At 53.1% G+C, this 26,546-nt stretch overlaps 1 protein-coding gene across 3 annotated transcripts in view; it reads right to left on the reverse strand.

Moving 5' to 3' along the window:
* The window catches only part of CASZ1 (castor zinc finger 1), a 155,116-nt gene that overhangs the window by 106,401 nt on the left and 22,169 nt on the right, over positions 1–26,546 (reverse strand). The window contains exons 1-2 of one of the 3 annotated variants that reach the window (XM_043485628.1): positions 15,253–15,273; positions 14,957–15,109 (exon numbers count right to left, since the gene is read on the reverse strand). The exons of 1 other annotated variant lie outside the window; for it this stretch is intronic. The gene's annotated coding sequence lies outside the window, so the exon portion shown is untranslated. Of the gene's footprint in view, positions 1–14,956; positions 15,110–15,252; positions 15,274–26,546 lie in introns of those variants that run through there. One more of the 3 variants, XM_043485627.1, reaches the window with a different exon arrangement.

Here is a 26,546-nt window from a genome sequence, read left to right on the forward strand (position 1 = left end):
GTACACAGAGCTGAAACCTCACCAGGATGCAGACACACACCTGTGTACACGTGGACGCATGCCCAGCCATGTGCTCCATCAACCCACCCGTTCCTGGGAAACTTCTGTGAACCCCGCAAGATTCCGAGGCTACTCCAAGTCCCCAGCAGCCAGCTAGAAGTTCCCAGATTAGACCACAGATGATTGCTGGACCTGCCACCCCAAGTGCAGCCGTCAGAGTCCTGCAAGACCTGGATGCTTCAGCAGGTCACCACTCAGTTCACCTTGACCTTGTAGAGCTCATGAATGACACTGTACGGGACTGATCTCCACAAAGCTGCACACTCCGCCCAAACAAAGACAGTGCTTGTCAAGTCCTCTTTGTCCATCAAAAAAAAAAAAAAAAAAAAATTTCTTCACCTTTGATTGACCTAAAACCTCAGGTAGTCTTCAATAGACCTGGACCCTAAGAGGTTTGTTACTGTCGTCTTTAAGTCGCTACGTCGTATCTGACTCTTTGCAACTTCACCGGACTATAGCTGGACAGGCTCCCCGTCCATGGGATTTCCCAGGCAAGAATACTGGAGTGGGTTGCCATTTCCTCCTCCTTTCTGACCCAGGGATCAAACCTGCATCTTCTGCACTGGCAGGTGGATTCTTTATTGCTGAGCCACCAGGGAAGCCCCCTAAGAGGCTTAGGCAACCCCAGAAAGCTCATGGCATGCTAAGGTACTGTGAGGGCTTTCTCATAAGATGGGGGGTTGGCGGGACAGGCCAAGACTGGGGAGGACCCGAGCCTCTGTCCACAGGAAAAAGCTGCAGTGGCCAGGGACACAGAACACAGGCGCCTCCTATCTAACTTCCCTGCCCCTCACCACACGGGTGGGAAAAGACGCAAACAGGTGGAAGAGAGTCAAGGGGGTGCGGTCACACAGGGCCCCATGTTCAGAAGGGCACGGGGTTGGTTCAATGTCCTGCCTGCAGCTGCCATTATACAATCCTTAATAATTTTATTATTATTATTATTTTGGCTGGGCTGGGCCTTTGTTGCTGTGCGTGGGCTTTCTCTAGTTGCACTGAGTTGGGACTGCTCCTCCTTGTGGTGCTAGGGCTTCTCACTGTGGTGGCGTCTCTTGCTGTGGAGCACAAGCTCTAGGTGAATGGGCTCCGGTAGTTGCAGCACGCAGGCTTGGTAATTGCGGCTTGCGGGCTCTAGGGCACGGGCTCAGCAGTTTTGGCGCACAGGCTTAGTTGCTCCATGGCATGTGGGATTTTCCCAGGCCAGGGATCAAACCCATGTCCCCCACATTGGCAGGTGGATTCCTACCCACTGCACCACCAGGGAAGTCCTCTTAATAAATTTAGAACAAGGGGTCCTGCATTTTCATTTTGCACAAGGTGCCCCCCCCACACCCCCAATTATGAAGCTGGTCCTGGGTGTGGGCTTTAGAAGATCAGAGGACCTGGGATTCAAGCCCAAGGCTCTATTCCCCGTAAGTTGAGTGACATCAGAAAAGCCACTAATTATCTCTGGCTGCAGGGAGCCTCGTCTATAAAGTGGGGTGATCACACCACTCTCGGGGTGGCCAGGAGGACCAGGAGGAGTAAAGTGGGGAGACAGCTTTGGGAACACAATTACAGGTTCCTATTCAAATGCATGGTGTGCTGACCAGTGGGGGAAGTCAGCCCTGTTTGCGTTGGTGGTGGCTTCCCCCACCCAGGGATGACCTACTCCACATGGTAAGAGGTCTCCTTCCAGAGCAGTGTGGCAGGGAGGCCTCTGGCAGGCCTGACCTGGCTGGCCCCATTCACAGGTGAAGAAACTGGGACAGCTGACCTGCCTGTTGTCACAAAGCTGCCTCGGGCAGAGAGACGCAGAGGACATACTGTTCCCACTGTCCAGGCTTGGCCTTGGCCTTGGTCGTGGGACACTTGAGACAGGGACAGTAAGAAGGAAGAGTAGACAGCAGGATTTGGGAAAGAGGAAGGAAAGACCTTTTTACACTACATCACACACACGCACACACATGCACATATACACATACAGACAGCAAAATTAAAGCCGAGGACTTGGCTAAAAGGAAAAATCCTACCCTTGTTCCATCGAAACTTATTTTAGGGCAGGAGGTAATTGCCAAGGACCCAAATAAAAAGCCAACCACAGGCTGTAAATGGCTCCAAGTCTTTAATTAGACCCCAGGAAAAATAGTGGCGAAAAGAAAATGAAAGTAGGCGAAGGCTCCCCGAGGAAGGAACAGGCATGTGGTCCCCCCATCCCAAGTCCAGTGGCTTCGTATGAAGGCTACCCTTGCCTATGGTGGGCATCAGAGCGCCTCCTGAACAGGCAGGTGCTGCCCACTGAGGGGACAGGCACGGAGCCAAGCCAGGCACACCCTGGGCGAGGGCAGCCCTGGTCCTGGGTCCTTCTCCCAGGACTTCTCTACACCACAGCCCGCAGAGCCTGGCCTGGGGTCGGAGTGCCATGGGTTGAGCAGAAGGTGAGCTGTTTCTACCAGCCTAGAAATCGAGGGAGCTTGGAAAGGAGAAAACTTTGGGTCTGGAGTGGCCTCTGACCCACTCAAAGATCTGCCCATCTGGCCACAAGGCCCATCTCTTTGGCCACTGACCAGTATTCCTGTTCAGCATGTCCCCCATCCCTGGAGCTGTCTCCAACCCCTCTCCTGGTCCCACGTGGAATTGGGTGGCTCTGAGATCCTGTGGGCAAAGCAGGCTTTTTCCCTCAGGGACCCCCCTCATTAGGGGTGCACTCAGAAATCCTCTGGGTGACAAGTGTTTCGTGACAGAAAACTCCCAGCCACTGTTCCATCTCTCCAAGACAAGGAAGGCGCACACAGGCCTGCTCCATGATCCTCTCCCCAGCCCCTGTCCAGCCTCTGGCCTTGGGGAAACACAGGCAACCTGGGACTAAGGATGGCGCTGGGAAGAAAAGGATAAGTTGTGCTTGGTAAGGTGGGGGCCTGCAGATGGTGGATGCCCATCCTCTCATACCAACAGGACAAGCCAGTGGGCCAATCAAATGCCACAGGTGGGGGGAACTTGCCAAATGCCAAGAAGCACATGCCAGGCATAGTAGAGGCAGTGGCCTCCAGCGATGTTAAAACAATGATCAGGTCCTAGCGACACAAGGTGGGCATTTCCCCCCACAGCAGGGGGAAGGGCTCAGGGGTGGAACGCAGCCCAGCCTATGTGAAGGACAGAGTGGAAGCTGCCGTACCGGTCCCTTCTCACAGCGTGCCTTTTCATGGTGGCAGGATGGTGAGGTGGGCTCACAAAGGCCAGCACACTACAAGTGGGCACGTCCCAGCAGGGGAGAGGGAAATCGTGCCTGACCACAGCTGGCATCTGTGGCAGCAGGGGCAACCACGCTGAAGACCCCCATCCTGCTGCCCAGAACCAGAGCTGCCCCACTTGACTCCCCTTCCAGAACAGACTCTCCTCTGCTCCTGCTTCTGCTAAGCCGAGCACAGGAGGACATGCTCCAGCACCCTCCAGCCCCCTCGCTCAAGTGGACTGGCCTCCCAGCCAGAGTGGCAGGCCGTGCCCTGCTGTCTACACCATATTCTTCACCCGTTTCCTTTCCTGTTTCTGAGACAGCACTTTAGCAACCACAGATGAGGAGCAGGTCTACTAGCCATAAGGGGGCAGATACCCCTCACACAGTGGGCTTCCCTGGTGGTTCAGTAATTAAAGAATCTGCCTGTGATAGAGGAGACACAGGTTCAATACCTGGGTTGGGAAGATCCCCTGGAGAAGGAAATGGCAACCCACTCCAGTATTCTTGCCTGAGAAATCCCATGGACAGAGGAGCCTGGCAGGCTACAGTTCATGGGGTCTCAAAAGAGTGGGACATGACTGAGAGACTAAACAACAACCCTTCATTCAGCATCTAAAGGTCCCAGGCCCTCTCATAGGCACTTGAGACACAGCATTCTTGCAAAAAGGTACTACTGTGCCCATTTTACAGAGGAGGAGGCTGAGGCTAAGTGTGGTGAAGTGATGGCTGCAAATGTACAGAATGGTGAGCAGGACTGCAGCTCAGGTCAGCCTGGTTCCAAAGTCTGTTTCTGTCCATCGTACCTTTCTCTCAGCTAGTTCTCCCGTCTGACCACAACATCTAAGCAGGACAGGCCTGGCTGACCTCTTCCTGCCTCTTACCTCCTGTGCAGGTCACTGGTTTAATGCCTGCAAAGTGTGATGAAGGTGACAAGCATGACCCCATTCCCAGCCACCCACCATGCCTTGCTGTGATGGCCGAGGCCTGCACGGCCAGAGCAAGCTGGAAGGTCTTCCCGGGGGGAGAAGCAGGTGTGAATCTGAGGCAGTCCCCAGATCACCATGTCATTTAGGAGAGGCCTCCCAGCTGGCTCCCCTCCTGCTTGCTTTCCTCCATTGGGGGTTGAGGGGGAGGGTTGGGGGTGGTAGTCAGTCTTCTGTCCATAAGGATGAGAAGTGGAATTCCTCTTGGATGAGGAGCCCTATGGTTACTGTTCCCCAACTTCCTCCCCAGCTTGGGAATGGGTTGAGAGCAGAAGCCCAGGCCCCTGGCAGAGGCAGCAGGAGTCCTACTAATTAATTAGCCTTCCATCTTCCTCAAGTGCTCACCAGACACAACCAGATGGTCCCAGCGATGCACCCTCTACCAGCACCCTCCCCTGGAACCACACAGCATCTTCCCCTCACGCCCCTCACCCTCCCTGCCTCTTTCCCTTGTAAACCCTGAGAGAGTCCATGCTTCTCCATCTCTGCCGGGCCTGGGCCCAGACAGCCCCCAAAGGGCAGGGAGGACAATGACATCCCTGGTTTAGGTTTGCAGGTCTGAGAGTTCTAGGTGGGGACAAAGTTCAGGCAGGTTGCAGTTTCTCCTACCGCCTCCAGACAGTTCAGTCAGGGAACTGGGGTGGGCGTGGTGAGGGTGGGGGTACCCAGGGCTGAGTCTGCCTTTATTCCTTGGAAGATTTAAGAGATGGCCCTACATCCAAGAAACTCCAACTTATAACCCCAAACAGGAGAATGGATACAAGTATATATATGGCTAAGTCCCTTCACTGCTCACCTGAAACTATCACAATGTTGTTAATTGGCCATACCCCAATATCTCTGTCCGGGAGAATCCCATGGACAGAGGAGCCTAGAGGACTACAGTCTATGGGGTTGCAAAGAGTCAGACACAGCTGAAGCAACTTAGCATGCAATGCAAAATAAAAGTTAAAAAAAAAAAAGTACTAAAACCCCAAACAAACAAGGCCTGGCTGGTACCCCCTCCTCCCGCAGGAGGGCACCACATAGAAGCTACAGACAGAGGATGAGATGGTTGGATAGCATCATGGACTCGATCGACATGAATTTGAGCAAACTCTGGGAGATAGTGAAGGACAGGAAAGCCTGCATGCTGCAGTCCATGGGGTTGCAAAGGGTTGGACATGACTGAGCAACTGAACAACGACAACAAGAAGAAGAAGCAGAACCTGTTAGGACCTCTTCAATACCACGGACACCCCACTGGCTCTCTGTTGGCCCCTCCAGGTCCTTGGAGGGGTGTGGCTTGCAAAGTGCACAGCTGTGTCTTCTAGGCGGCCAGCCTGTACAGGGATACTGGCCCAAGCAGCTGTGCTGAATAATGGAGCTGTGTGGTCCCAAAGGCAAGGAGCTGGGGTCAAGCCATCCTGGAGCCACAGCTGAGAAGCCCTAGGAGATCCGAGGCCTAGGAGCCAGGATGGACGGCCCTCTGCAACAGGTCCTGCTTTGGGGAAGATCACGTGATGACCAGAGCCCAGCGTCACTCGGCAGCCCGAGCCCTGGTGCCAACAGCTGTGTGACATGGGCTCTAGCTGGTGACCCTGCTTCACTTTTCTGGACATCAGTTTCCCACTTAAAAAATGAGCCTGAGCGGGACGATCCCTCGGGTGGCCGGGAGCTGGTGCATGTGGAGTGACAGGGCAGAAGGCCTGCTCACAGTTGCGTTCTGGACACGTTCACTGGGATCATGACTGTTCTCATTTTCATAAGCATCACTCTTTTTGATTCCAAATATTCTAGGAACCTTCTTTCAGACAGAGTTACAAAGTCATGGGGAAGATCTGAGCTTACAGCTCAGGGAAGCCACATTTCCTGAATTTTTTATGCCCAGAATCAAAACTAAGTGTAATACTGATTTGATCGGAAGCTAGGAGGGGTTTGGTTTGCTTTCCTTGAGCCTGAGTAACCCAGGGCTGGCCTGCCCGGGATCTAAGAGGCACGGACCCCACAGCTACCAGGAGAACATAGACACGTGATGGGCTCCTCCGGGCCCATCTTAGCGGGGGATGGTCTTTGGGGTGAAACATCTTTATCTGGGGCTGCAAGGGTTAACGCGGGACTGGGAGAGGCCAGGCAACACGGAGTACTCCCTGTTTATTAATAAGCTATTTATCACCAGCTTTGCTTTTAATGCCATTTGGGCTTAATGTCGTTAATGAAATATAAATACCCACGCTAACGATGTCGGTCAGAGGCAGCACGGGCAGCAGACGGCTCGCGAAACAGGGCCAAACCGCTGGGCACGCTGGGGAAGAGGCTGAGCACTCGGGAAGCGGAAGAGGTTCCCCCCAGCTCGGCACCCCCAGCCCCCTTCTGCTCCCACCGCAAGACTCCCCAGCTGGCTGTGCCGGGAAAGGCTGGGAGGAGGGCTGTCCAGGGCCAGGGGAGGCTCAGGATGCTGTTAGCTCCTGGAGGACAAGGCAGAGTGAGGGCTCCCACCTCGGGGGCAGTGCCCTGGCATCAGGCCCCTTGGCTGCAGGAGGCTGGACTACCACCAGCTGGCAGTAGGCCCCTCTCACCGCCCTGAGTTCTCTGACCCCAGGGAAGGGAGCCCCGGTGAGAGGGGTCATGAGAGGGAGCATTAGGACTCCATCACGTTTGCCAATAAAGACCACCCCTCCTCACTTCTGGAGTGACATTCCAGGCAGCCCAGCCCCGCTGGATGGCAGCCCCTCCCTAAGAAGTTGGCCAGGGATTACTTGCCCATCTCCAGGTAGGCTCAGAGAGATGGATAGATGGATGGATATTTCTGATCAGTGCCCAGAGACTATACAACTCAGAGGCGGCCCTGCAGGGCAGGCTGTCTGTTCCTGACCTCGGGTCTGACCTGGGCTGGCCCCTTTCCCACTCAGGGGGCCATCCCTCCGGACTCTTTCTGGGCTCAGAGCAGACACCCTTAGCAGATGACCACCTAACCCAGCAAACCCCAAAACTCCAGGCCTCGATCTCAGGTGAGGCCATAGACTGCTCCCAGAGGCAGCCTCACCTGGAAGAAGTGGCCCTGGGACTTGCTCCCCAGCCCAGGGACCCTGGTGCCTTTGGAAGAAATGTGGACTCCACTCATCAAGGGCCACCTGGGCCCAAACAGCGGCTGGAGACCCCGGCCAGTGGGTGCCCTTAGCTTAGTCCTCCTCTCCCAGTACCACGGCAGGGGAGGTCACAGTGCCACAGCTCCACTCTGCTTGCCAAGCCCCCAAGCAGCCCCTCAAGGGTGCTGCCTCTTCCAGAGGGGGCTCCAGGCTGCTCTGGGGAGGGAGCTCCACAGGCTCTGGCCCCCCACGCTCAGGGTTGCCTGGGGAAACACAGGACAATCAGCAAGATTTGAATTCCAGATAAACAGCGAATACTGTTTCAGTGTATGTCCCAAACATTGCATAGAACATACACACACTGAAAATTATTTGCTGTTTATCTGAAATTCCAATTTCACTGGGCATCCTGTATTTTTGTTTGCTAAACTGGGCAAGGCTATCATACAGTTGCAAACAGTCGGACACAACTGAGCATGCATATGTGTGTGCACCTCACCCCTCAGCAGGTAACACCCCACCGGTGGGGAGGGTCTCTGGTGGGTGAGCAGGACTGGAGGAGGGGAGCATTGAGGGGCAGGAGACCCCTGCCGTCTCGGGACAGCTGTCTCCTTTCAAGGAGCTCTGGTCATGACTGTCCCCTGCCCACCCTTTCCCCTCACTTGTTACTACTGCACTGCCCAATGCCATGGCTCACTCGTAGGGGGGTCCCCTCTCCTTGCACCCCCCAAAGTCACCTCCATGTCCCCAAGGAGCACAGGGCTCATTTGCTGGGGCCTGGTGGAGCTCAGCTCAGCGGCTAATCCCCTGGGTGGCTCCTGTCAGATTATTAATTAGCTAAAGCGGATTGGTCCTGGAACGACATGCGCTTGGACTTCAGATAAAGCAGGCCAGGGAAGCCGGGCGGGGGGCGGCTTAAAGTGACAAGACCCCGTTTCTGAACTGCTCCCTGAGGTGGGGCTGGGTCGGCAGACAGGGCCAGGGCAGGGTGATTGCTGACAGCCCCCCCAGTTCCCCCTCACTCCTCCGTCCACTCAGGAGAGCATCTCGGAGCAGGTGTGTGTGGATGCACCTGTATCTGGGTGCAGAAGGCCCGTGAGAGGAGGAGCCAGACAGAGTGGGTCTTGCTTTTAAAGAGCTTGTGCCTAAGCAGATCATGTCACTCAGAACTCTTCAAAAAGCTTCTTATTCCACTCGGGGCAAGAGCCTGAGTTCTCACAATGACTTTATCGCCTGCAGGAGCTGGGGGACCCCCGCTCAACTCCCTTGACCACACCGGGCATCTCCCCAACTCCAGTCACACCATGCCATCCTGCTGTCCTCCAACATGCCAGGGGAGCTCTTGCCTCTGGGAAGCTCGCTCACTCATTTCCTTCTGTCCTTGTTGTTGTTTAGACACTAAGTCATGCCTGACTCTTTTAGACCCTATGAACTGTACCCTGCCAGGCTCGTCTGTCCATGGGATTTCCCAGGCAAAAATACTGGGGAGGATTACCATTTCCTCCTCCAGGGGATCTTCCTGACCCAGGAATCAAACCCCAGTCTCCCACACTGCAGGCAGATTCTTTACCACTGAGCCACCAGGGAAGCTCCTTTCTGTTCTTACCCAAAAGTCAACCATCCCACTGATGCCTTCCCCAGATGCCACACCTAAAATGACAAACCATCTGCCCACCTCCCCCTGCCACACACACTCCCTATTCTATCCTCCAAACCTGCTTCACTTTTCTCCCAGACACACATCGCCATCCAATATCTACTCTATTTCTTTATCGCATTTATCATTTGCCTCCCTCCACAAAGATGCAAATGCCACAAGGACAGGAATTCTTGCCTTGTTGGTTCACTGCTGCACTTCCAGTCCAGTCTGTGGTGTCATCAAGCATCAGTAACGCTTGAGGAATGGATGAAAATGAAACATGAATGGCCAGAGGTTAAAGGTCAGGATCTGGACCACCACCTCTTCTGGCTCTGAGTCCTATGTGGCTGAGTCCTGGCCAACCCTGGGGGGCTCTCCAGACCCCCATCCCTCCTTCCCCACTCTTTTGGAGCCCACCCTTCCCAGTTCTGCATCACACTAGGTGCTACTTGTACCACAGTCCTAGCATTTCCCCATAAATGCATTTCTAGGATCAGGGTCTCCCAGGGATGTCCTAGAGGACCCATCTCCTTGCCACCCGACCCTCCCCTACCAGAAGGGATTGCTATTCTCTCTGCCCTGGAAACAGAACAGGGTGATGACAGTGAGGCGCGGGGGGCACCAGGACTCCCAGCTGCTGCCCAGGCCCAGCTCTGCTGCCAGCAAACTCTTGGGCCTGGATTGTTTTGACTTGAGTCGGTGAAGCTGAAATATTGAGTCACAGCGGCCCTAAACTTCATTACCAGCTCTCAACACAGATTACTAAGGGAAAAAAGTTGCTTTTAATTGCTTTTTCCGATTAGCATTTCTGGAGAAGAAACTAGTGATTAATTACACCTTCCCTCCCCTCAACCACCCATGCCGCAGAGGTCCCGACACCAGGCTACCATCTGAAGACTCAGGGTCAGAAAAGCCTCATGCTTCTGAAGGGCCAAGAAACCGAACCAGACTGGGTGGTGAGCTGAAGGTGGAGACCATCCTGGGAGCTGATTTAACAGAGCAAGGAGCTGACCGTGTGGGGAGGCCCGGGTGAGCCCATCCAAGGGTCCTCCTATGGCTGCCCCATGCCTCAGCATGGTGTCCACTGGGCTGAAGGACTTCCACAAGGACTAGGACTATACCTGGGTGCATTCTAGAATCAGAGAGTCCCAGGAAGCTGGGAGAAGACGAAACTGGGGAGCCTGAAGATCTGCAAGAGAAGACAATGCACTTGCAGCCACTGGGACTCCCCTTGGGTGCAAAACCCACTGTTGCTTCTCCAGTGCCAGTGTGTTCAACCCATGGAGGCCCCAAGGTGACAGGACAGAGGTAGGGTGGAAGTGTCCTCCTCTCATCCACAAGACATCAACCCCCCAAGCCATGGGCCGCTCGTTGTCCCTTTTGGAGTGAGCAGATCACTCTGGGTAGGTCCTGGCAGTCAGGCACTGACAGCCCTGCCCAATCCCTCTTCCTTTGGGTCAGTGCCTGGTGGAACCCAGGGGCTTCCAACCCTGCTAGGAGGGAGAACTGGGGAAGGAGGCACAAGGTGGGGTTGTCGGCAACACCGAGCAGAATCCTAGCACAGATTAGAAGCCAGAACACTCAGTAACTCTTCCTAAACCATCTCCCCATCACGTCTCTGCCCAGTGCCACGGTGTTGTGACCTCAGAGTCCACTCTGCCAGGCTGCCACCTGGGGGGTGGGGGGAACAGGTGGAGGACATGGCCCCCACTCCCCTCAGTCAGCACCTCCCTCTCCCGATCCCGGCCCTCCACACTCCCACCCCAGCTGCAGGCTCTGGAGCGGCCGGCCCCACATCAGATCAAAGCCCTGGAGGATGGAGTTAGAACTGTCCAGTCCAGTTATGAGTGAAGGCCATGGATCTAGTGCAGGCCACAGAGGCAGAAAGCAGAAGAGCCTCCCACACATGCACAGACACACACGGCTGCCCACCCAGACGCACCCGCCCCCAGGGCTCAGCCCGGTGTTTTGATGTCGGCAGACACACCCGGGAAGATTGGCTGACACCCCCTTGGAGCCGGAGGCACCAGCTGCACGCCTGGGACATCCCCATCACCCGCTGCAAGACGGCGTCGCCAGCCCGCCCTTCTGCTCTCTCCTGTCACGCCCCCTGGAGGTCAGGCCTCCAGAGCATTCCTGGAGGGCTGAGCCAGCCCATATGGCTGGGAATATGTTGCCAGCACGGGCGATGTCCTCACTGGGGCCCCCACGGTTGGCTGTGACAACTTCACACTCGCTCCAGCCAGGCCTCTGGCTGCTGCCTGGGTTACACTGCACCCACTTAGGGGGCTTGTAGATGGTTTGGCTATTACAGCATCACTGCTGGGACTGCCTGTCCTGTCCTGGCCCAAGCAGACGATTCCAGGCCCAGGAGAGCGGGGCCTCACGTCAGGGACCCTGGAAAAAGGCAAGTCTAGGTCAAGCCTAAGGAAGGAAATACAGCAATTCACACTGTGAATTGTGGAAAGACTTTCCACGTGGAAAGACAGCTAGGATCTCTATCCGTGAGCTGGGGCTGGAGACTAAACTGACCATTTCTGGAAATGAGGGAGTCTTAGACAAACCCATTTCTCAGCTCTCAAAGCTGATCAACTGAGGTTCTTTGTATCCAGGTGCAGAAATAACATTTAAAGCCACAGTGAGAGGACTTATACAAGCTTCTAGGCCCAACCTCAGACCCAGTGAAGAATCCATGGAGCAAAGGCACAAAACAGGCTTCCATGCAAAATCTTAAGGCCACAAGGACAGTGAGCTGGGATATCTCTGCTAAAATCGGCACCGGATATAAGCAGGCCTCAGGCCTTCCCCCAACACAGTGATGACCCAAGGGTGCTAACACATTCCACCAAGCTTTCCTAGCAACCAGCCCAGTGCCCAGAGCGGTGCTTCTCCCCCAGCACTGCCAGGTGGGAACATGAGAGAGAGGAGATGTAGGGCTGCACATCAGGGGCCTGGAATGCCAGAGCCAAGCTGAGATCTTGTCTCTTCTGTCCCTGATTAATCCACCAGCAAGGCCAGTTCACTCCCCCTGTAAACACACAGGGTCTCTGCCCTCTTTTCTCCATTTCCCCCTTCTGTCTCAGTCCCTTGCAGCTGATGTCAAATGGAGGAAAGGAGTAAGAACAACAATAAAATCTGTCTGGGATGTTCCCAGGGGAAAGAGAAAGGTTCCACTTGGTTCCTAAAATCAGCAAAAGCCCCCTCCCAGAATGTAACCTGGTTGGCTGAATCAACCTCTCACTCCAGGGGCTGCAGCAGCCTCCCTCCCTGGTTTCTGCCCTTGCCCCCTCAATCCATGCTCACCATGGCAGCCCCAGCCTTCTTCTTAAAACAAAATCACATCACTTCACCTCCCTGCTTTAAACCCTCTAGCAGCTCCCCCATCACCCAAAAAATAAAGCTCCGACTTCCCTTGACACAACACACCCTACAAGCCCTGGCCTAGCCCTGTCCACTCCCAGCACTGGGGCCTCTTTCTGTCCACCAAGCACCTTGAGCTCTCAGCCTCAGTTCCTCTAGACTATTTCTCTCCTGCTGAAAATATTCCACCCCTCTTAGGATGGGTTTCCACTTTCAATTCCTCCATCTCAGCTAACCGTCATCTCCTCAAAGAAGGCTCCTGGACTGCCCAGTCACTTTCTACCACCTCATCCTATTTCCATTCCGCACTGAAGATTTCCTTGTCATTCTTTTGGGGTGGGTTTATCTGCTGTCCGCTTACCCAACCAGAACTCCACGAGAGCTGGACTGTCTTGTCACTCTATCCCTAATGATCAGAAGACACCAGGCCCTCCATAAGTGTTGAATAAATATAACAAGATCTTCTGTGGCACAGCCAGAAGTGGGGAGAATCTGAGTCAGACAGGATCAGGTCTGCAGACCAGACCTGAGCACAGACTTGCCCCAAGCCCACACTCTTGTGTGGTGAGGCAGGACACCTCTGAGATCTCAGATCACTCAGACTACAGAGGACCCCAGGCTGTGGCTAAAGGGCTGGGCGAGTGAGGAGGGGCTCGGCCACAACATTCCCGCTAGGAGTCCTCTGAATTCCCAAGCTTCATTACCAGGGCCAAGACGGCCAATGCCAGGATGTAGGAGTCCCCGAGGACTCACAGAGCCCATGCCCTATGCTGGGTACAAATCCCAGCTGGCGTGGCCCCTGGGAGTCAACAATGAGTGGAAACTTCAGAAAGGGAAAAACTAATGGGCATGTTTTGCCGAAGGAAAGAAGAAAACAAAAAGCCTGCCACTGAGGACAGAACCACCAAACACTGCCCCCTGGAAAAGGGGCTCCACAGACAACGCTGGCAACTTGCTCACATGCAGGGCACAGGTGGCTGGGGAGACCATCCAGAGGCTTGAGGATGCCTGGACTTGTCATCCAAGACCCACGAACATCAAGGAAGCAGAGTTGGACAAGAAAAGCCCAGGAAAAGAGCAGAGTCATACAGGAGTTGGTGCTGACCCAACTGGACGACTGCACAGTCTACGCAGACTCATTGCCATCAGGGGAAAACAGCTGCACATCCTCAATGTGGATGAGCCAGTTCCTGGACACTGGGAAGACGAGTCTCAGCCACACAGTTACTCCACCACAGCAACCAAAGGCCATGCTTACAGCTGATCTTCAAATCTCTAGCCCTTATCCATGGCTTCTTCCGGGTCCCAAGGTGGCATGACCCAAAATGACCAGGCCTGCAGCTCTGCAGACCACTTAAACCTCAAGGAGCACCAAGGCACCCATCTCTGTAAGTACCTCCTCCCTGCAAGTTCAAAGTCTAGAGTTGCAGCACTTGGCCACTGGAGGGAGGGGCGGACACGCCTGCCCTTGGCGCCCGTGCTGCCTGCCGTGCCTGACCCTACAACCAGAGCACAGGTGGGTGAGTCGGGGCTGCCGCCTCCAGTCTGGCACACACAGGAGGAGCAGCCCCCAGGCCTGCCTTCCCAGCCACGCTCCAGGGCCTCAGTCTCAGCCCCACACCCTAAGATGCTGTCCACCAACTTTATCAACCCAAGTCCTCTGGGCTGGTCCCTTCGGATCATAAGAGAATACTGGCTAATGATCAATATGTAGTAAGTTACCTGTTTTGTATCAACCCTCCCCGATACCGGCGTCCCAGGTGATGTAGTGGTAAAGCATCCGCCCGCCTATGCAGAAGACTCAAGAGACACAGGTTAGATTCCTGGGTCAGGAAGATCTCCTAGAGTAGGAAATGGCAACCCATTCCAGTATTCTTGCCTGGAAAATTCCATGGACAGAGGAGCCTGGCAGCCCATGGGGTTGCAAAGAGTCGGACATGACTGAGCACACGCTCATACATCCACCTTGTGATCTGCCACATTTGACACCTGCAGGCAAATATCTGACAGTACCAGCCCCACAGGCTACCCATCCCAGGTGTAAGTACCTGTCTTAAGCATGGGGCTAACTTCCGAGCCAGGGTCAAAAGATACCTGTGTCCTCTTCTCTAAGGTGGGTCCTGCCTGGGCTGGAGGGCCACCAAGAGAACCCCAACAAGTCACACCTGAGCTCAGAGCAGAGCCGGAGCTGCTGAATGCATAGAGGGGTTGGACCTACCGTTCCCAGGGATGATGTTCAGAAATGACCCATCAGGTGGCTCCAGCCAAGTTTGCCACAGGCCTCAACTGGAGTATCTGCACGCTGCTGGAACCACCCAATGTCATACAGTGGTGATGCTGGGAGGATTCTTCAAGGTCAGTGAGTCCCGCCTCTTTATTTTACTCGTGGGGAAACAGAGGTCCAGAGGGGAAAAAGCAGTGGGATGAAGTAGAGCCAGGGCCAAAATGCAGATTCCTAGGCCCTGGCTCTTTTCTCAAACCTGCACATTCTCAGTTTTGCTTAGGGGAGCTAAGCTACCACCACTGAGAAAGGCCGATGCAGTATCTCCCCTAAGAAGGAAACCCTGGCCTGGCCAACGACACTCCTGCCCACATTTCTCAGTGACATCTTGGGAATCTTGGGAGTGATTACCTTTGCATCCCAAGAACCTGGGGTCCGAAGTCCATTCCCACACACACCACAGGAGCAGCAGGACCCCCTTCTATAGGAAGGGCCGACGCCGAGACAGCAGGAAAGGCAGGTAAGATGGATGGTCTTCACCTTCACTCAGTGAGGCCTGTTTGCCTACCAAAAGGAGAAAGGAAAACAGGTTTATTTGGCTACTGTTGAGACCTACAGAGCTACTCAGAGAGAAGGACAATAGAGGGTAAGGTTCAGACACCTTGCACGGCAACTGGCCAAGAAGGTAAGAGATTCTCAGGCCTTACCTAGCAATCGGCAGATGGCAACACCGTGGTGCATGCCCTGCCTGACCATACAACCAATGTACCCTTTGCACGATTATTAGCCAACTGCTACAAGGTTGTCCCACCTAATGAAAGAATCAAATGTGTAGAAACGAAAACAGGCCAATCAGGTGCCACCCCAGGTAACAACAGAGTGACCACACCCTAGACTCGGCACCGGGGGTGAAAGGTCAGCCTGACAATGAATCAAGCTGACACTGGAAACCAGATCAGACCCACACAACCAAACCAACCCTTGGCCTCTCCAGCCTCTTGCGCCCTTCAGACTTCCCCTCGACCAGCTCCCAGCTGCTCCCCTGACCCCCACAGTGGCCTTATGGGAGTCTCTAAAAATGGAATAAGCAGGTGTCTCTACAGCTACTACGATGGTGAGTTTGGCCTCTTCTCTTTCTTTTCCCCTCCCCATGCTGGCTCTGTGCCCTTACATCTCATAAAAAAAAGAAAAGAGGGTACACACACATGCCCACCAAAAGGGGGGCATATCATTTGTGATATAAGTGTTGGGCCAGAAAAAAGTGGCCAAAGAAACTTGGTAGGTTTGCCCTGCTACCGGCAACCTTTGTGTCAATTTAAGCAAATATTGTGGTGTTTCCATGGTGATTCCTGTTTTGAATATCCACTACACTCACTTTTTAAAGGGCTTTTCCTGTTTGCGTTTCAACTCCAAACCTGTAAATATTTTCAGCCTTTTTAGAAAAATTAGCCCACGTGCGTGCAAACACAGACACACCAACACCAACACCAATACACAACCTCCTGGGCCTGGAGTTCCAGTCTCACAGATGTGAGAGTGGGGTGCAGGAACCCCGAGCGGGCTGTTCTCTGCTCTCACACCCACCCGGCACACAGAGGGCTGGCATCAGGGAGGGAGGAGCCTAAAAGGCCGGTCCTTCCCTTCCCCCTCTGCCAGGTCACTGCAGCACCCGCAGAGCCTGGCCTGTGTATTCCTAAAGCCTGTGAGTGGGCTCGGCCTGACTCCACAGTGTGGCATGGTGTGGGCAGCTGCCTGGCAGGTTCTCCCACTTGGCCCAGCCCCTGGATCCCCTGGGGCCTCCCTGGAGTGCACGAACCCCTCCTCTCCTGCCTCCCAAGGTTGGGCCATGAGTGGAAGGGGGTAGTAGGTGCTCTGAAGGCCAGAGCTTCCAGCACCAGCTCCACCCCACCTCTGCTCTGGGCAATGCCACCGACCCCAGCTCCCCGGAGAAGATTCGGGTTGGCCCTGCAACAGTGGTCCCGGGCTTGGAGCAGCCCAGCTCCCACCCCACCCTTCGGCAGGGTTAACAGCGGGTTTCCTGGTTTCCATGGATTCCCGCCAGGCCCCTAATGTGAGTTTCGTGTGATTTGGGGGAAGTGAATTTCCTTTGTTTTCCAGTTTGGGAATATTTTTTTCTTTAAAAAAGAGGAAAAAACACTTTAATGGGAACTTCAGGGCCACTGAGAGACTCACTCCTCCGGGCTCTGACACGCCCCTCACTGTTGGTTCAGAACCCCCCAAAGCCTGGGGCAGCTTACCCACTGACCACGCATCTCTAAGCTGGAAGATGGGGTGCCAGCCATCACCTACCGCTCCCCACCCCCAGATCACACTTCTTCTGGGGGGCTCTACTCAGATATCCCATCAGAAGGACTGCTGCCCCACCTGAAAGCCAGCTGCTTACACAGCTGGAGGACACTCCCCCGCTTCCAGGCACACAGGTTTCCCCAGAGAAAAGGTCAAGAGACAAGGGTAGGGTTCCTCCCTGGCTCCTGGCAAAGAGCTAGAAAAATCTGAGTCTGGCCACACACAAAAGGTGAACAGGAATAAAACCAGGGTCTTACGTCCTAGTTCCGAAGGGGTTTTTCCAGTTACAGGGGGAGGGGGTCTTCGAGACCCTGGTAGGGACTTTGGCCTCCGCCAGCTGAGGGAGGGGCGGGTCCTGGGCAGAGGGACCTTCTCAGTTTTGGCAGCAAGAACAACTGAATAAAGGGTGTGGCCAGGCCTTCTCCTCCTCCTCCCCATTCCTGCATCCTCCAGCCCTGCCAGGGTGTGGGCATGCCCCAGGACCATCCCCAACCAAGTGGCCTGACTGATTTACCAAACCAGGGCACAGGCCCCAGGGCCTGCCATGGTCAGGGCCCTCCCACAGCACAGGCCCTAGGGCCATGGCAGCAGCAGGAATCTTGGTCAGTAGGTTCAGAGCCCAAAGGACAAAGCTCTCTGGCCAGCAAGTGAAGGGGTGAGGTCAAGTGCAGGCACAGAAATAACACTGGGCTGAGACTCAGAAAACAGGGGTCTGAGTCTCAGTTCTGCTGCTTAACTCACTGTGGGCCCTTGGACAAGCCATGTATTCTCCCCAGGGCCCAAAACCTTACTGGTCCAACAGTGGTAACACCTTCTTCCTGCCTACCTAGCAGATGTGGAGGATCAACAAGAGACGTGAAAGGCATTCAGAGTGTTCTAGAAAAGCTCTTGACTCCCAGCACCCTCTTCTTGCAAGTCTCTTCAAGGTAACTTTTCAGAAGCTACCTCAAGCAGGCCCATGTGCCCCTCTACTCCCTTCCTTGTGAAACCTTCCCTGTGGCATTTAAACCCAGACTAAAGTCATTTGTGCACGAGTCTGTCTCCACCATTGATTTTTAACTCCTCAAGGGCAGAGACCAGGTCTTAATTATCATTGCGTCCCCGGCATTTAGCACAACAGCTGGCCCGCTGTGGGCAGCACAAGTGTTTGTGAGATTGAACTAGTCCCTGATTTCATGTCAGAATCAGATGGGCCTGGCGCAGCTTCATGCCCCTCCTCCGACAGGAAATTTTATCACCTACTTTCATGCTCGCTTCTGTTTCGATCCTCTAAGCCCCTGTGTCCTGGTCTCTCCCAACTCCTCCATCAACACCATGAATTCATAACTTTCAGGTTCAACGAGATGGCTTGGTTACATGACCCTCCTCCAGCTGATTCTGGTAAGAGGTGATTGAGCACCTACTATGTGCCAGGAAACATGGTGGGAGTGGAGGGCACACCCTCTGCCAAGAGGTCTATGTGAGAAGAAATGATATTAATTTTCCAGACGCCTTCTGTTCACCAAGCAGCGTGCCGAGTGCTTGTGTATGTGTGACCTCATTGAATCTTTACAACATGAAGTAGGAAGGATTATGATACCCGTGGCTAGATTGGGGAAGGCAGGCACAGAGATACATACCAAGCGACTTTCCAAAGATCATAGAGCTCACAAGTGCTGGAGAAAGGCCTGGACTCAGGCTGACAGGCTCCAAGGCCCAACCCACTTGAAAGTTCCCCTCGTTCCTACCCATGACCTCAGTCTCCACCCACACCTAATGTTTTTTCCCCTCCTGAATCTCAGTTCTCCTGCCCTCCAAACAGGTCTCCATCAAATCCTCAGAGTCACCCAAAAGCATTCAGAGATCACAGCCCAGGGGGAAAGCAAAGTCCAGGCTTAGGTTGGAGGGAGGTGAGGCCTATGGTGATACACCGGGGGAGCAGGAAGAACCCCCGGATCCACCTGTCAACAGGGTCCCAGCTGTGGGTATGATCTCCTGGAGAAGAAAGGGGTTGAGCCACCCAACATTGTCACTTGATGGGATAAGGATGAGGAAGCCACCTAGGAGAGGGCTGCTCTGAGTCAGGAGGCCCTCTGGGCATGGGACAACCTCTATGTCTTCTCTCCAGACCCAGAGTAAGCCAAGAGGCTTTATCCTGGGATGGGTGGGTGGGTACACTGAGATTTCAGCTGCCTCCCCCACATTGATACCTCCTGCTGCAATGAACACCTGCTTCAGAGATGCAGGGCTGAGAAGCGAGGCCACAAGATCCCCTGACCTTCACCGGGTGAATGTGTAGTTGAGGCAGGGGTCACCTAGCATCTCCCCAGTGGTGAGAAGTCACTGGGAGGTGTGGCAGGGAAAGATCTAAATCCAAGAGGATAAAGAGGTGGAAGATCAGGCCAGGTGGGGAGAGGACAGAGCCCTAATGAGCAGATTTCATAAACCACCTGGAGTGAAAACAAAAACACAGACGTGCACATTGCCCAACTTCAGGGCTGTATGGAAAAGGGGAAAAAAAAAACAATAAAAAAATCCACATCTTAATACAAAAATCCTACACGATGTGTTGTGGCACGAAAATGTTTTTCACTGCATTTTTCATCTGTGATCTCACACAGCCTACGACGGGTACGCCCAACGCAGGAGGTATTTGATGGTACACAAACAGGGCAAACACATACACAATGAACCAAAACAAGGGCAGCAAAGATTCAGATTGGCCCGAGCTGGCACCTCATGGCTTCAGGTGGCCTCTGGCTCCAAGCATGGGCCCCCTTTAGATTCCTGAGGGAGGAATAAGCAGAGCAAGAACAAGCTCAAATGGAAAGAAACATGTGGAGTTCTGAGCACTCAGAACCAGCGGAACTGCGGGCCAGCTGGTTGTGTGGTTTTCTCCACTGACGGTGCTGTCCCGGCATCGACAGAGGCCAGAGAGGGAACGCACACCCCGAAGGCCCCTCCTGTGTGTCACTTACCCCACAGTTACTATCTGTCTCCTGTTTGCTCCACCCCTCCCCCCTTTTAATTGTTGGATGAGTTTACAGAGCTGTGTGCCAAAAACAATCAACTCTAGGGAACAGAGTTATACAAAAAAGGGCGTGTCGCTGGAGGGAGACGGATATCCATGGAAACCGCCACCTTTTCTCACTAGCCTAGGTAAAGCCAGGGGGAGGGGTGGGGTGGGGCTCCACCCAGAACAGGGCCCCAGAAAATGCTGGGGTCGCTGATGACCTGAGGGAGCCACGTCTACTGGGGAGGGTCAGGAAGTGGGGTCAGCCAGAGACCACCACCAGGGCAGGGCTGTGGGAACTCGAGTGCGCACACACACGTTTGTGTGCAAACACACACCACCTCACCAGATCACTGGGACAGGAGGCCATAGTAGTTTCGGGCACAAGCTTTGGAGCCAGACTGCCAGGTATGAGCTGCCATTTACAAGCTATGTGACCCTGGGCAACAAACTTCTTTGACTTCTCTGTGCCTCAGTCTCTCCATCAATAAAATGAAGATAATAATGCCCTTCCTGCATATGGTTATGAGGATTAAATACTGTATTACATGTAACATGCTGAGAAAAGTAGCTGGCACATAGTAGGTGCTAAAAGTACTTAAGAAATTAAATCAATCAAAAGGGCTAAATGAAAAGAACGGAGGAACGGTTTCCAGCCTCTGCCCCAGTTGAGGAGGGAAAGAATGATAGTTCACATTTATTAAGGACTATATGCCGAGGACCTTAATACATTTATACAAATAACCATCACAAGAAGCCAATGAGGCAGGTTATTATCCTAACTGGATAGTTGAGGAACGAAGACTCAGAGAGGGATGTGACCCACCCAAGGTCACATACCAGGAAGAGATTTTAACCCAGGCCTGCCTAACACCTACACAACACGATGCTTGGCAAGGAGAGGGAGAGGGAAGCAGGTGGGGAGGAAGCAAGAGAGGGATGGATGAGCTTCCAGGAGGTTCTCTTTCCAGACTGGACTTAGATGCACAGCAATGCAACCCAGATGTGTTTTTTCCCAAGCTTACAAAGGAAAACGGAAATCCCCCAAACCAGTGACCACCAATGGAAGGAATAAGTAGAGGAAAGCTGAGATGGCCAACAGGCTCAGGTATCCACATTCCTCAGGAGGTCTTGTTCCAGTCCTGATCCCAGGAGACAAAAGATGCTCTCCAGAATCAAGAGGTCCCTGGGGGGGAGGCGGCAAAATTTGTGGGTCCACCTCACATCGATGAGGGCTCAGCGCCTGAGAAAGATCCTGGGAAGAACCCAAGTGTTTGCCTTCTAAGAATCCAGGCAGATTCCTGGAGGGGACAATGAAGGAGTCTTTTGGGCCTAGAAAAGAGAACAACAGTCTCAAAGGCCCCTTGCTGAATCATCTAACTTCGGAGAAAACAAAGCATAACTTTAGTTCCATCCTGATGCTCCAGGCCAGCTGCATCTATCTGGGACTTATCACCCCCTGTCCGGAAACCTACCACCCCCTACACCCACCCAGAAGACTTATCACCCCCTGCCCAACTACAAGTGTCATCTCCACAAAAGAATACTCAAAATATCCCACTTGATTGACGCTTCCCTTATCGCTTCCACAAACCTCCCTATAAGTATGAAGCCTCCCTGATCCCTTTCGGCGCTCAGCCTGGTCATTAGGCCGACTGTCGCCCCTCCTTGCCTGAATAAAGGTAACCTACTTCTGTTGAGGTCGTCTTTCCTTTTCTGCCTCGCTGGAACCATGCCTTACAGACAGGGCACAGACAAGGGGGACATAGGCCTCCCATGTTGCCAGGTCAGGCCCAGGGACACACAAGAGGCCTGGGAGGCTGAGAGCTGGAGTCAGAGGCTGCACACCCTAAACGGTCTGGTTCTTACCCTGCACGGAGACGGAGGCCACACAGGCTTGGTGGCTCAGCCCTTTCTGCGATCGACCACCCAAACTCATTCAGATATTTCCTTTCTCACTTGCTTTTTAAAAAAAATTTAATGTTCTCTATAATTCATCCGTCCCAGAAGATAATCGATAGAGCCCATAATGAAAATCTGAGCCATATTTTATGATCCGCTGCGAGCAGAAAGGGCCACATCAGCAGGTCCAGTTTCGGTGCTCCCTATCTGTCTTACCCACTGCCCCGGGGATTACTTACCCAGCCAGCCCTGCCCACAGCCCCCCACCCAGAGCTCTGCCCTTGGCCACCCAGGAAGGTGTGGACTGCCTAGCTGGTAAAGAGACTCAGGCCACCACCCTGGCATCGCCCTGATGCTCACTCCACCAACCCCAGTCACAGGATGGTCACCCGCCATTGCGGGCGACTTTCTGAGTCTTTCTGAAGCTGTCCACCCTCCCCCCACCAGACCTTGGCAGCCCTCCACCCTGGAATCTTACAACCCTCTTCAGTCAGGGCCCTTCCAGAAGCCAGAAGACCCTCACTAGGACCTGGAGGCCTGGGCAGGCCTCATGGAGCCAGGCCAGCCCCCACATGGCTTTTACTCCCCACCAAGAAAGGCCATCCACTCTTTGGGGGCTCCTGGGGCAGGGGCGGTTCCTGAGGAACACCTAGGACCCTCTGGTTAGTGGAGGGAAATCATGATTGCTCATTATTACCACCTTAAGCATATTCCTCCTCTTCTTGGTCTCTGCCCTGTGAGGCGAAGGGTATGGATGAGCCAGTCTGAGGGGACTCACTGTGGGCTGAGGGGGGCACCCCCTTCTGCTCCAACAGGACTCACTGAAGGAAAGGCAGAGTCCCACCCCTTGCCCTGGCACCACTAGTGGGAGCCAAACAACAGGTGAGGCCAGGCTCCTCCCAGAACTCTTTGCTGCTTGGCACCAATCAGAGAGTGCCACATCACCAGTGCTGGGATGGGTGACCCAGGGAGCCCAATCAGAGCCCAGAGAATGCTCCAACATCCCAGGAGCAAGGTCTGAAACCAATAAGAAGTGTGATCCAGCCATAGTGTGGACCACTACAGTCATCAACAGACATTTACAGAAAGCAGGAAATTATTAAGAGACAAAATTCATATGATTCTACCATTTAGAAGGCTGTCCAGTAGAACTTTCAGTACTGTTCAGTATGGCAGCCACTGGCCATGTGCGGCTACTGAGCACTGGAAACATGGCAAGTGTGACTGTGGAGCTGAATTTTTAATTTTATTTAATTTTAGTTTAAGTGACCACACATGCCTAGAGGCTACTGTATCGGACAGCACAGGTTTAAAGAAAGAATTTCTTAAATGTAAAAAAAAAAATTCTTAATAAAAGATTTAAAAGCCTGTTATCTCAAGGCAGTAGAATAATCATTATAAACTATAACAACAGAAAGTGTTAATGTTTACACCATGTGTCAGGCTTAGTGGCCAATAGTTCAAGCAGATCATCACACTGAATTGTCACCGTCCTCCAAGATACATACGACTGTTACCCCCACTTTATAGATGAGGAAACTGAGGTTCAGCAATAAGAAGTAACTTACCCAAAGTAACAGTGCTGGGTGGCAAAGATGGGTCTCAAACCCAGGTCTCTCTGTTCACCGGATCTGTACTTTATGTATTTTTAAACTATTCTCTTCACAGGTTTTTTTTTTTTTTTTTTTTGTATTTTCCAGTGAGCCGTGAACATGACTTGTAATCAGGAAGAATACGTCTTTTTTAAAAAGACCAAAAAGAGGCAAATTATTTTTCCCTAGGAGGGATGTTTATGGAGAGATTACTGAGGCCTCCTGCCAGCTGGGCCTCCAGTTTTTGAACGGAGAAAAAAGAAGGCAGTGTGGTTGTAGGTCCCCACTGTCCCTGCTGCTCCTACTGCCCAGATGCCTGGCACTCAGGAGGTCTCAGGACAGACGATGCTGGGCTGAGGATCCTCCAGCAGCCAGGCTGCCAGTAGGATCCAGTTTCCTCCCAGCCCCACCCTGGAGTCAGTTCCTGACAGGTTTCTCAGCAGTTTTGCAATCATCACCCAGGTCTGCATCTTAAAGAAGGCAGCAGGCCATGGGGCTGTCTGCAAAAGGCAACACACCATTCTTACCATGGACCACCCTGTCCTACTATCTTCTAGTTGTTATTGCTATTGTTTAGTTGCTCAGTCGCGTCTGACTCTTTTGCAACCCCGTGGACTGTAGCCTGGCAGGCTCCTCTGTCCATGGGATTTCTCAGGCAAGAATACTGAAGGGGGTTGCCATTTTCTTCTCCAGGGGATCTTCCTGACCCAGGGATTGAACCTGCATCTCCTGCATTGGCAGGCGGATTCTTGACCACTGAGCCACCAGGGAAGCCCCCCGTTACTACCTTCTAGAAGAGCCAGGAGCTCTGGGCCAGCAGCCCAAGTCTGGGATATGCTGTCTGCCCTCTGTGGGCATGGAGAGGCTTGTTCTCCCAGCGGGGGACTGTCATTGGCCCCGTTCACCCACTCTTGGGACTGTAATTAGGTTCAGAACAGGGGGATGAAGAAATTTCCTTTGAAAAGTCTGTGATAAAGAAAAAAGGCCCAGTAAGTACTGAACCTGGCTAGAAATGGAATCAGGAAGGATTGGATTTTGAGTTGTTTTTGCTTTTTTTCCATAGCACCAACCTGAAGGGTGGGAGACAGGGAGTAATTACCCCCACTTGATTTGGTTTCCATTTCAACGCTTCCCCCCCGCCCCGAGATGGACAGATTGTTCAGGTTTCAGGGTAGGCAGGATAAATTGTCCTTACTTAGAAGGTTTTTATTATTATTATTATTATTATGGATTTTTGGTTCCATGCTGTCTGCAGTTCTCTGTCATTTCCAATCTACCTTATGTTCCCCTTGGATTTATATATTTATTTTCGGGGGTTGGTTTCAGGTGCTTCTCGTTTATCAAACAATCAGCCCTGTGAGGTATGCTGGGTGTTTCCAGAAATTACATCACAAAAAATCATGCAATTAAAGTGTAAGAGGAAAAAAAAACATAGCTCTTGCTTAATTTTGTATTTTAATTAGCGACTTATTGTAAATGTAGACTTTTAAAATGGAGGCGCCTAAGCAAAGCCAGTCAACAAGTTTTTCTAATGAATTAATTTCACCTCTTCACTCCTCCTCCTCCTCCTCATGGCAAATGTCATCTTCCAGATTTTCTTTGCCCTTTTTTTTTCTATTCCACTTTTTACTTCTTGCCCAACACATATTAGAAAAAGGATGTATGTTAGTCGCTCAGTTGTGTCCAACTCTTTGTGACCCCATGGACTGTTGCCCACCAGGCTACTCTAACCATGGAATTCTCCAGGCAAGAATACTGGAGTGGATTGCCATTCCCTTCTCCAGGGGATCTTCCTGACTCAGGGATTGACTCCAGGTCTCTTGCACTATAGGCAGATTCTCTACCATCTGATCCACCAGGGAAGCCCCTGAAATAAAAAAATCAGGAACTCGGACATCGAGGACTCTTACAGTAGCCCTTCCTTATATATATGACCACGGAAGAAACCTTGATGGTGAGGGTTCTGGCTGAAGACCCAGTGCAAAGTTTGCCGCTGTGCCCATTGCTCTGTCCCCAGACCTGTTTCACTGAGGCCAAACCCCTCTGTGCTCAGTCCCAGAGATATCCCTCTGCTCCTGGAGAGAAAAGAAAGCCCAGTGCAGCGCAGAGTGCCAAGGCAACAGGAAGAGGGTGGAGTCTCAGGCCACCTGGAGCCTGAACAGATACGAGGTGAAGAGATGGGAAGCTCCCAATGTTGTGAAACCCAAGAGACCTCTGGTTGCCTGGAGGAGGGGGAGAGAGGGCACAGGAGGGAAGAGGAAAGGGAACACAGAGTCAGAGAATAGAAGCCGAAACCAGCAAGGTCTGTCCAGGTCGTGTGGCTGCACAGAGAAAGCACACATCCGTGAGTCCCAGGCACCTCCTGAGGGTAGATCCAAACAGCCATCATGGGTGTAGAGTCCTGCTTTTCCCCCTATAGAAAGCTCACAGCTCTGAACGTCCCTGGTGGTCCAGTGGTTAAGACACCACACTTCCAAGGCAGAGGGTGTGGATTTAATCCCTGGTCTGGGAACTAAGACAGTTCACAGCTCGGGGGGTAGGGGACAGGAAAGTCAACTAATCTGCCCCTTTTAGCCTAGTTTCTGGGACAGAAGGCTGAGGATGGGGAAAGAGTCCCCTAGTTCTCTGCCATCCCAGGAAGGGTAGACGAGACTCAGATGTCCCAGCCAAGGGAAGACCCCTGGAAGATGCTTATGGCCTCCGTGTCCCTGTTCACAGAGACTCATCTGAGCCCTCCTGTCATCCCAGAGGCTAGGCCAGCTTAATACGCATAGGTGTCCACCTGAACACCCGACAGACGCATGCCTGCTACTCAGAGCTCCAAAAACAGTGCAGAGACACCGTGGAGAAACGCTCTTCTGGGGCAAGCCAGGGTATTCAGTACAATGGGCAAAACTCCACCCTGGCCATTTTTATTCTGAACGGGAAGAACTGCAATGCTGGGCTCAGGAAAGGTTGTCATTTACCTGCCCCTGCCTCACGACCACACTGGTGGGGGAGGTGGGCACTCAAGAAGGCTCTGGAACACCTGGAGGCAGAATCCTGGCCCCTGCTCCCTGAGATTCCCAAAGAAAGGAAGGAAGAGAGGAAGGAAGAACCTCCTTCCTCCAGGGAGGAAGGGGCTGGACCTCCATGTCATCACGCACCGGTGGGAACCCAGACCCAACCTCATGACAGATCCTGCTCGGTTCAGCTTCAATCGGAAAGG

The sequence above is a fragment of the Cervus canadensis genome, chromosome 13 (genome assembly GCF_019320065.1).
Source record: "Cervus canadensis isolate Bull #8, Minnesota chromosome 13, ASM1932006v1, whole genome shotgun sequence".
Lineage (NCBI taxonomy): Eukaryota > Metazoa > Chordata > Mammalia > Artiodactyla > Cervidae > Cervus > Cervus canadensis.